A 10,656-nucleotide genomic window follows, 5' to 3' on the forward strand; every position below is an offset into this window, starting at 1 on the left:
TGAAAGCTCTGGCCTAAGCATCACTGCCAAAGGCCAGGTAGAGCCAGATGAGGAGTGAGCACCCTGCTCTTTTGGGGAAGAAGTCACTAATGGGGTATTCTTGCTGCCTGCGGTGGAGCAGGTCAGGCGGATAATTATTCACCAGCAGGAGTAAAAGATTTAATCAGCCAGTAGTGCATGGCCCCAGAGTAAAGACCTGTGCACAGCCATGCAGATTCCCTTCGTGTACTGAGCACACTGCATTCCTCCAAGCCTACCAGAAATGTGGCTTTTTATCAGATCCATTTCTTTTCTCTGTTTATAGCTTGAGGACGCCAGGGCCCCTCTGGACTATAGTTTGAACTAATTTAGCTTTTTTTGTGGGTGAATTCCTTGGATTACCAAGAAAGTCGTGGCACAAGGGCCGGTTCCTGTCTATTCCTGCCCTGACATGCAGGCTCACTGGTACTCTCTCCTAGCAGAAATGACCACACATCTCCAAAACAGATCGTCTTGACTTTACTGCTGCTTCTGATGACCAAATAAGAACAGAAAAAATAAAATAAATTTGACTTCCATTGCTGGGTAGAGAGGATGTGCTCAGCTTGCACTCTGTTATTCTATTGATTCATGCTTTCTCTGCCTTGCCAGAGGCACTTTACCCTATGCACTTTTTGGTTATTCTATAGGAAAGCAAAAAAATTCAAAGAAAATGTGGGGAGAGAGGAGAAAGGGGCATTTCTGAAGCAGTGGTGTTTCACAGGGAGGCTGTAAAAACCAATGGCATCAGATGAGCACCACCAAACAAGCGAAAGGCTGAATTACAAGCTGAAGGAAATGTGCATCTTGAAATAAAAGCATCCCTTCCTCAAGCTGTTCCCCAACAGCTGTCTCACTGGAGGTCTGCCTCTTTACATTTCATCCATCTTAAGTCAAATACACTCAACTGGTGCCAAATTATGGCAGGGGACAGCATGCCCCTAAGTGTCTAAAAACATGCAGCTGTCCCTCAGGAGGTCTGACATTAACACTGACAGGGAGAGGATGTTCCCCTGGCATCCTCATGGCCCTGCCATGGTGCTCAGATGTCAGGACATGCTCCAGCAGCAGAGATCTACCTCCTCTGGTGGTTTGCCGAGTTGTCCAGCATGGAGCTGTGGTTACTGTCGGTATGAGAGAAACCCATTAACAATGTGTTACCCAGGGCCTTTGCGCAGTGTTTTTCTAACAAGACAAAGTTTCCACAGCTTGTGGGGAGTGATTTTAATAGAAAATTAAACCACTGTTTCTTCTTCATCCCAATATAATGTTGCCAGGTTGCTCGCTCTTTGGTTCCCTACCCTTTCTGGGCTCTGGCAACGCCTATAGAAGTACAGAAAATCTCTGCTACATTTCTAATTTCTGTCTATTATAATGAGAGAGAAACACGATGAGTGTGATGTTCACTTTAAGGGAGTTTTATGACTGCCACTGACCCTCCCTGAGACTGAGCTGGCACACTGTGCTTTAGAAACACAGTGATGGGCAGTGGATTGTTGGCAGGAGCTTGACATCCGCTCTGGCCCGAGAGCCCCAGGTTTGCCTGGCTCTGCTCACAGGAGGTTCACCACTGTGTGGGAACTCTGGGCAAACACTCCCCCATCTGCAAACCAAGCAGATGCAGAGCTCAGAGATCACCCCACTGCACCCAGAGATTGATTTTGCTGGACTTAGGACAAAGACAAGGAACTGGCTCACTAATGCTCTGACAGCACTGTAACTCCTGGGCTAGGAGCCTCAAGCATAGCCTCACAGGGATATAAATGACCAGGCTATAATTGACCACCACAATAGTCATTAAATCTGCATTCACAGACCACCAGGTCAGGGAAACCATTTCTTAAATGTGTGTCCATGTTTAATGTTCTGAGGTGGAGCACTTGCTGGCTTCATTTTTCTGTCTGATTTTTCTTTTTTCCCTCATGAAAAAAAAAGCTCATTTTCTCCCCAGCATGGAATGAATCCTAACAGCCAAACCTCAGCATTTTTCCACAGAGTGTAAGCCTTGTTTTGCAGCCAGCCAAGGAGTGAGTGGAGCTCAAGCTGGGTGTGTGGAGGCAGGTGAAGGTACAGGGAGAGTCTGCACATGCACAGCAGGTGCACAGAAGTGTGAAGAGAGGGAAAGCATGGATGCCATAACATTGGGTACATGACATGCTTGCACATATGTGCAAGGGTACATACACACACACACACATGCATATATAGATGCATATTCATTTTTGTGAATATCTGCCCGAGAGGGCCCTGGGTGTGCAGGTCTGTGCAGAATTGGGTATGCAGAAGTGCTCCCTGGCTCCTCTCTCAGTTTAAATTCTTGGCAGGAGAATGGGGAGAGTCACTGAAAAGCCTCATTTTCTGTGCTGGGTTTTTCTGAGGGTCTGGGCTGTAGGCTGCTCTGAGCCTTCCTCTTGTACCTGCTTTCAGAACCTGTTTTGCTTTCTAACTTTACTTGCATTTGCTATTTCTTCCTTTCCCTCTTTCTGGCTCCTTTTCTGTTATTCCTTCATCTCATGTTTCCTCCCTCTTCCACTTCTAAAATGTTTTTCTCCCTCCCTTTCATTTCTCCCTTCTGTTCCTCTCTTTCTAGGTCTCTCCTCTCATTCCTCCCACGCTGGCATCCTCTCATTTCTCTGCCTCCCTCTGCTCCCCCACCCTTGCTCTCCATCCTGCCTTTCCCTCACTCTCCTGTCTCACATGCTTTTGTTTTCCCTTCCCTCTCCCCCTCTGCTCGGCCTCTCTCCCCTCTTCTCTCCCTCCCGCTTCCTCACTCCCTTCTCTCTCTGAAATAAACTTCCCCGTGTGAAGCCCCTGGCCACCTTCCAGCCTCTGGTGAGATGAAGGGGTCCCTGGCATACACTCAGCTCTGTGCTCCATAGGGCATTGTAACCACTGGTACCAAGGCTATAAAATCTTTAGTGTCTCTAGGAAAGATGACTGTAAATTCTTCAGAAGTCCCACCATGGGTGTAAAGATTCTCCCCCCCCACCTCTCCCCTCCTTCCCCGGGCCTCTGTGAAAGGAGCTGTGTAGTAAAGCAAGGGGCTCACTCCTCCCCTTTGCTAAAGCTCCAGCTCTGATCAAGATTTCAGCAGAGCATGGCTCTTCCCATTGACTTCAAGAGGAGATTTCAGTACCCTGCAGAGCAGAGAAGCCGTTCTCGCCGCTCTTTTGGTCACTTAGGTATTTGACTTTATAAACATGATTAAAAAATGCTAAGAAAGCATTGAAGAGAGGAAGGCCTCCCCTCTAAATGTTGAGCAAACAGAAACACACAAAGCATTGTTCAGCTCTGAAAGATGAACCAGCTTCGAGCCAGCAAGGGAGTGTGGGGAAAGCAGGCAGTGCATTAAAAATAGGTTAATTCTCACATATTACGGATTTGCTGGAAGATCCCAAAGGGTGTTTGATCTTTTTTTAAAACTGCTTTCCAACCTGATGAACACCAAGCAGATATTCTCAGGGATATTCAGCAGGGAATTTAGACCAGGTTTAGCAGAGGTAGCACAGATTCCAGCTTTTGGCCCCGGGGACCTGTGTTTAGCAAGAGTCAGACCTGGTTACTGACAGGCTGGTGGGTGGATGGGATTTGGATGTGCAGAAGGCCATCATGACACTTTTTTATCTAACACATGAATTTCCTGGTGCTTGTAACAGGAAGAGGGAGCACAGGGTTGCCATGCGAAGAGCCATATAGCAAAAGCTTTTTGGGACTCCCATACCATGCACAAAACATACCCATCCCATGCTCCCAGTCACTGCCAGCCCCAGAGCAGGACATCCCCCTGGCACTGCCATATGGAGAAGGTGCAGCAGAGACAACGTGATGGCCATGGAGAATCTACAAGGTGCAACAGCCTCAGCAGAAGGAGCCTGACTTGTCTGCATAATTCTCATTTTCAGTGTGAAAAACTTGACAGTCTTGCAAACACGGGGCTCATCCTTCCCAATGGGCTGTACTTTGGCATGTGGCAGGGGTGGTAAATTCCCTAAAAGGCTTCCAGGTTGGTGCTGGGGATAACAATCCCATGTTTACGTTCTCTAGACTGTGGGCCAAGTTCATTTCAAAAAATACAGGATGAGGAATTCAGGGCATTCGTATTCTCATCAATTACTGTCCACAGTGTGTATCATGAAGGGGAAGCACTGAGGGGAAATGGGGTGGCAGGATGGTGTGTGTAGGAGTGCCCATGACTGCAGCAGAGGCAGAGGGGGAAAAGTGGGCCGTGGGAAGGGGCTTTGACAAAATTGCATCTGTGAAAACTAATGGAGAATTTTGCAGCTGAGGGGTGCTGTGAAGTTGGCAGAGCCTTGTAGAAGACCATCCAAAGCACCTGGCTCTTTGGTTGCTGTTCAAATAGCAGATTTGCCCAAAATGGAGGATAGCATTGAGTGGAAGTTGCATGGCTCTTTTGTTCTGCTTCTCCCTTTTGCTTCCCTTTGCCAAGACCTGCTCCCCACGCTTCCTGCTGGAGAACTGCAAAGCCGTTTCCCACCTCCCCACTTAACTGCAGACAGCTACAGACAGCTCCTTTCATCTTCCTTTGCAGCCTTCTCCTCCTCCTCCTCCTGGGGTGCTTTAAGCATAGCCAAGCTTCCTCTCCAGTTATTGTTACTTTCACAGCCTCTTCCGAGCTTTTGGTGTTTCTGACCTGTTGTTTCCCTGGCATTGTGGGGATCAGCTCCACTGGGTCATCTCTGGCACTCCACTAGTATGCCAGTGCCTCCAGCCCTGCTGAAACCTGATGTGCTTGGCCCATTGTACAGCAGAGGGCATGGACATGCCCCACTTGTTCAGCCCTGGTGGTCTGCTGTCTGGGTCCTGGTGAGCACCATAACAAGAGTGCAGACAACAGGATCTAGGATTTATTCCCAGCTATGCTACATTTAAAAGTAGGATGCTCTGGATTGAGCCACATCTTTATCTGTGCCTCAGTTTCCCCAGGCAGAAAACGGTACATACTCCGACTGGTTTTGGCAATTGATCTCATAGTTAGGTATCTCCTGATGCATGCCTGATGGCCTCCTTCTCTTGATGAGCTCCTGCAGTTTGAAGCAGAGATGTCCTGATCTGAAAAAGCCTAGGTGTGCCAAGCCAAAACAAAGAGGGAAAGGTGTGTACCTGGGTGTTAATACTAATTATCTTTTAATTAGGGGTGTCACAAAGTGACATCAGTGTGGTGTCAGACACAAACCTCCAGCGGCTGATGTGGGGGACATGGCAGTCAGTCTGAGGCTGGGACTGGCTGGTGAGACCATGCAAAAACCAGGACGGTTGTCCCTCGTGTGGGGGAACTCATAGCTAACCAATGAGACAAAGGGAGCTGGCCAGGGAGGAGGGAAGGGGTCATGGGGCCAGGAGAAGAGTGGAGTGATAGCCCTGGGGTACCACGTGGGGTGACAGCCTCCAGGCTGGGTGCAGTCCCATGAGAAGATTGGGGTGTGTGGCGGGGCGGGGGGGGTGAGGAAATTGAAAGCCCCCTCTGTGGTTCACTGCCAGCTCTGCCCCAATGTTTAGCCCAGGACATGTGCTGACCTGGGGGAGGAAAAGAGGTGCTGCAGGTTACAGCCTTCTTCATCCTCCAGCAAATCCATCCTTTGGGTTTGCTCCATAGAGTCCCTGCTTGCCAGATATTTCAGCCTTGGAGAGAAGGTGCAGGAGGAGGAGGGAGGATTCAGGTGGCAGCATTTGTTCTGTGTCCTCCCAGTGGCCCTGAAACCCTCCAAACCTCATTTTTCAATAGGCCACCAAAACAACCACTAGATGTTTAATGACTTTCGATCTCTCCTGCCCCAGACTGGCTTTGAAACAGTGACTCAGATGCCAAAGTCCCAGTAGCGAAGTGGCTTTTTAATGACACAACTTGAGCTCGAATTCCAGGCACAGGGGAGGCTTTGACACTGCTGTTTGTTTTCTTATTGGAGAAGTTCAAGAGAAGCTCAAGGCTTAAAAGCAAACCCTTGAAAGCAAAGCATTCCTAATCACATAAAAGTGTCTGCGCAGGCCAGGGCTGAAGAGGGGGCTTGTGACTTTAATCTTTGCATATCCCTTTCTTTCTTCAAGCATCTCTCCCTCTCACAGAGGGGACACACACACGCACACACAAAACTCTCCTCAACGCCAATAGTATAATGCTCCAGGAGAGGAAAGAGGAGGAAGAGGAGGAGGAGGAAGCCAGCCCGCCTGCCTGCCCCCATGCTGAGCCTGAGCAGACTTTGTGAGAAAGCTTCTCTCCATCTGCAGCCCAGCCCGGTGGGAGTCAATTAATTCTGAATAACCTAAACCGACAGAGGTATTTGCATTCACAACCTGACTGATGACCGTATAAAATTGATTTATGAATTGAAGTACTTTCCCTCCCCTTATCCCCAATTCAAGCCATAATTGATTATATGTGCTGCAGCGAAATTAAAGAAAGGAAAATTAAAAAAAAAGAAAAAAGGGAGGCTCCACAGACGCTCCTCTATATTCTCAAGGTTTCCCGGGATTAGCCGATCTATTCATCACTTATTTTTTTTTTTATTTAAAAAGTTGCTTCCTTTACCCTCTTCACCAACTTCTCCCCCCGCCCCCTCCCCTTCATCTCTGCCCCTCACCATCACCTCTCAGCCCAGGCAACAACACAGAGGGTCGTACCTCAGGAGAGATGGTGGGAGGCACAGAACCCCCTCAGCAACATTCCCACAGTGTGGCAGCGAGGCGAGAAGCCTGACACCCTTCCAGGGCAGAACAGACCCTTCCAAAAGGAGACGGAGCCTAAACTGCAAATCCTCAACACAACACTGTCCGAAGGTCCAGTTTAACTTGCTGCCTTGTGACTGCTGCACTGTAGACCTCTGTGGGGTGGGGAATTCACTTGGCCCTTCCAATCAGTCATTTCTTATTAAAGAGATGCTTTCTTATACTCATGCAATGCTCATACAATGCCCTCCATGACCTAGGGAGAAGGGTTGTATGAAATCAGGTATTATTGGGCAAGATCTGCTTGCCCAATGTCAATAGGAAACGGAATAGAAATCTTGTTGGATGCAGTTGAATGATGCGACTCCACAGATTTTCTCCCAGCACTTTAGTATTTTGAGCTGAATCCATAAGCATGAGAACTGATGACCCTTTTAATCTTTTTTCCCCCTCATTATCCACCTACTCCACCCTATCTGTCATCCCATTTTCATTATCTACTCATTGTTTTTCTTCCCATTTTACATGTGGGAACACAGAGAAGCGGACTGGTGGTGGCAACATAGGTCACCTATTAGTCCTGCTCTCTTTTTCTTTGCTTCTTTCTAAATAAATTTCCCCCTCCATTTTTAAGGAATGGATATGTCCTCTTATTTCTTTTCTCTTGAGTGGGAAGAGATAAACAAAAACCTGGTATAGCTCACCCCATGTATAATTTCACTAAAACTCATTTTCCTGGAGTGCTCTGTAAAGCTCACAGACCTCTTGAGCATGTAAGTACAACTTCATATCACTTTGTGCAGTTGCAATGCTTATTGGTCCACTTCCTTTAGGAAAGTATTTAAACCAAATCTTTCAAGCATCTGCACACAGCTCAGCAATGCCAACTGCATTCCACCAAGGAAGAAAGACCGTGATCTAAACGAGGCAAGGCAGGGATTTGGAGCTTGCCCATTCCTAGTGTCTACAGGTCTCTACAACCTACACAAAGTTGTCTCTCTCTATTTGGGTAAAACTGAGAAGAAGAAAAGGGCTCAAGTCAAACAAGACCACTTCCCTTAATTGTTCAGAAAGGCCTTCAGCAAGGTGCTTGTCCAGGGACTCTTGTGTGGCAGCTATGACGCTACCATGGAGTTCAAGGAGAAACCACTCTGGTTTTCTCAAGGAGAAACTTCTCTAAAAGGACGAGGCAGGGCAGGCAGGGAGGCAGTGCTGTGCAGGGATCCAGCTGTGCCTCCTCCGCCACAGCTGCTTGCCTGCCCCTCACGTCCCCGTCCCCCACTGCCTAACGCCTTTGTCCTGCTCTGGGGCCATTTCCCTAAAAGTTCAGTTTTGCAGGTGTCTGACCTCATTGTGCTGGGAACAAGGGGAAGGCTGGGGGAAGGGGGCTCTGTGTAATTAAAGCCAAAAGCCCTATGCAGTGCTGGAAAGCTGAACCTTAACTGGCATCTCACATCTCTGATGGAGGCTCTTGGGAAAAGCTTCAGAGCAGAAAGCTTCAGAGCAGTATTCAGGAGATACTGCCAAAAATCACAGCAGACCCAGGAGGCAGCACTCCATATCCCAGTGGTCAAACTCCGTGTAGAATAAAACCCACTTCACAGCAAACAAGGTCTTTAGGCTGCAGCCTGGGACATAATGTGGGAAAAAGCTGCCTCTGCTTCAAAAATCCACAAGGTCCCGCTTCTGGAAAATGGTGCTGTGTCCACCCCACCTGTCAGCTCTGATGTGAGGTGCACAGCCAGGCTCTGCAATGATCTGTGGCCTCCTCATAGCTGCAAGGCTTGTCAGACATTTGCTGTGCACGGAGGATGTCTTGCACCCTTAGGTAACATGAGGAGTAAATGCATTGTCCTGGCTCTGGGGGTGTCCTCCAAACAAGCCTCCCATTTCAAAAAGCAGCAGCTCCAGGGTGCAACAAGGGGCACTGCATGTGGGCTGGGCTTTCTCACCGAGAATGCCTGTTCAAATTAACCTGATAATAAAGACTGTCTGTCTCTTGAGGAGCTGAGAGCCAGCAGTGCCATGAGCAACGCAGGAACTCCGGAGCCAGCAGACAGCAGAGGATGAAGGCTGCTCCTACACTCATGTCTCATCTGGGAGCTGCAGACCAAAATCTGTAATTCTTTCATGCCAGGCTAGGGCACTGAGCTCTGAGACGGGGAGCCAGTGACACAGAGTGGAGGTGGGCAGCAGCCCTGGCAGGGGAGGGCACTGCCCAGATCCCACATCTACCCGGCTCCCTCCCATCTCCACCACAAGGAGTCTCGCAGATGTCAGCCCCGACAAAAGCACGCAAATGGGAGGGACGTCAGCGCAGATTTACATCCAGAGGTCGACATGTCCTGAGTGGTAAACGGGTGGACAAAGAAGTTAATCGAGGAGTCAAAAAGGGCAACCTGAAGAGCAGCGGCAGCTGGGAATGTGGAAGCAGAAATCAAGGCAATTAGCAGGAAAAAAAGAGGGAGAGTTTTGCATGCCTTTCTGATTTTTCCACATGGAAAGAACAACGCTGTATTATCTGAAACCGAATTATTTTTACTGTCAGCTGAGAGAGAGCAATCAGTAGGTTTGAACTGATGCCTCTGCCAGCAGTCACAGTCTTTCTTCCCACACAAACCAGCGACCCCACTGCAGACAAAAGAGCTGCCTGACATTCCAGAGCTCGCAGGGGGAGAGCAGTGCCATCCCTGCTCACACCTGCACTGACAGGCTCAGCTATCACTTATCTGCTGCGACAACGTGTGGAAGCATCCATCAGAAACCTGACATTGGTTCCACTCTGGGTGCTCTCATGGAGCCTAAAGATGGTCGGAGCAGCCCAGAGCCCGCAGTGCAACTATCACAAGCAGCAACAGGTCACTGCAGCCTGCAGCCAGGCAGGCATTTCTGAACTATTGTTCAGGGTACAGACTAAGGTCATGTTCCCTTTTAAGCTAAGTCAATCTTTTTACTGAGTTCATTGGGAGCTTGGGCTCAAGCCAGCGGTTACTGGATGGACCAAACATCATCTTTCAGAGCTCAGACAGAGCTGTATTGGCCCTGGTGGTGTTTGGGAAATGGAGAAATGAACGCCATCACCCATGTGACTGAAAACAAACCAGAAAAAACAAGTTTCAAAAATATTGACAAATATGCTATAATAATAATAGTAATAGTAATAGTAATACTTTTCTCTACCTCTTTAAGAAAAACCCCAACAACACAAGGAACTGCTTTTCCGGTTAGTCAAGGAATTCTCCTCTTTCAATTGCACAAATTGATCAGCCATCTCTTAATACCATTAATTCAAATGAGCAGAGACACTAGCCAGCTGCTGGATGGGTACCAGAGAGGCTGGATGCTCTCAGCAAGCCCAATCACCTGCCCAGGGCTTGCCCTGCTCTCTGCATTTAACATGCTCACTCAAGCTTCATGGAGAAACCTTACCACACTGACCTATTGCTAAGCTAAATGTTTATCACTCCCAGGAAATCTAGCTCCCTTTTCCTGCAGTGTATAACCCACAGGCAGCAGAAAGAGTGAGGACTCATCGCTTCAACCACAGCATGAACAGTTTTGGGTACTGGAGTACTTCCAAGGGCCTCTGGACTTGACCTGGGAGATAGCTGGGCACCTCTCTCTTTTGGCCTAGAGCTGGGCAATTAGCCTTGCTCAGCCAGCAGACCTGTGAGGATCTGTCTTTCCTATGCTGTATTGCCACACATAGGATTGAGCAAAAACACAGCATCTACTTAAGTGAGGCAAATACAGAATGAAAAATGCATTTTGCCAAATGCCTGGGAGCTATTGACTGGCTGAATCCAAGCATTTTTTGCATAGGGCCTAGTTAAAATAAAGAGACAAAGGACTGTGGCAAAGAAAAAAAAAAGTGGCTACTGGTCAGATACAAGTCATTTAGCTCAATATAAACATAATTGTGTATCATTCTGGGGTCTTTATAACACAGAAGGTCAG

Source organism: Pseudopodoces humilis, chromosome 2 (genome assembly GCF_049639895.1).
Source record: "Pseudopodoces humilis isolate 2021_Gansu_Grassland_sample_001 chromosome 2, ASM4963989v1, whole genome shotgun sequence".
NCBI classification, from domain to species: Eukaryota; Metazoa; Chordata; class Aves; order Passeriformes; family Paridae; genus Pseudopodoces; species Pseudopodoces humilis.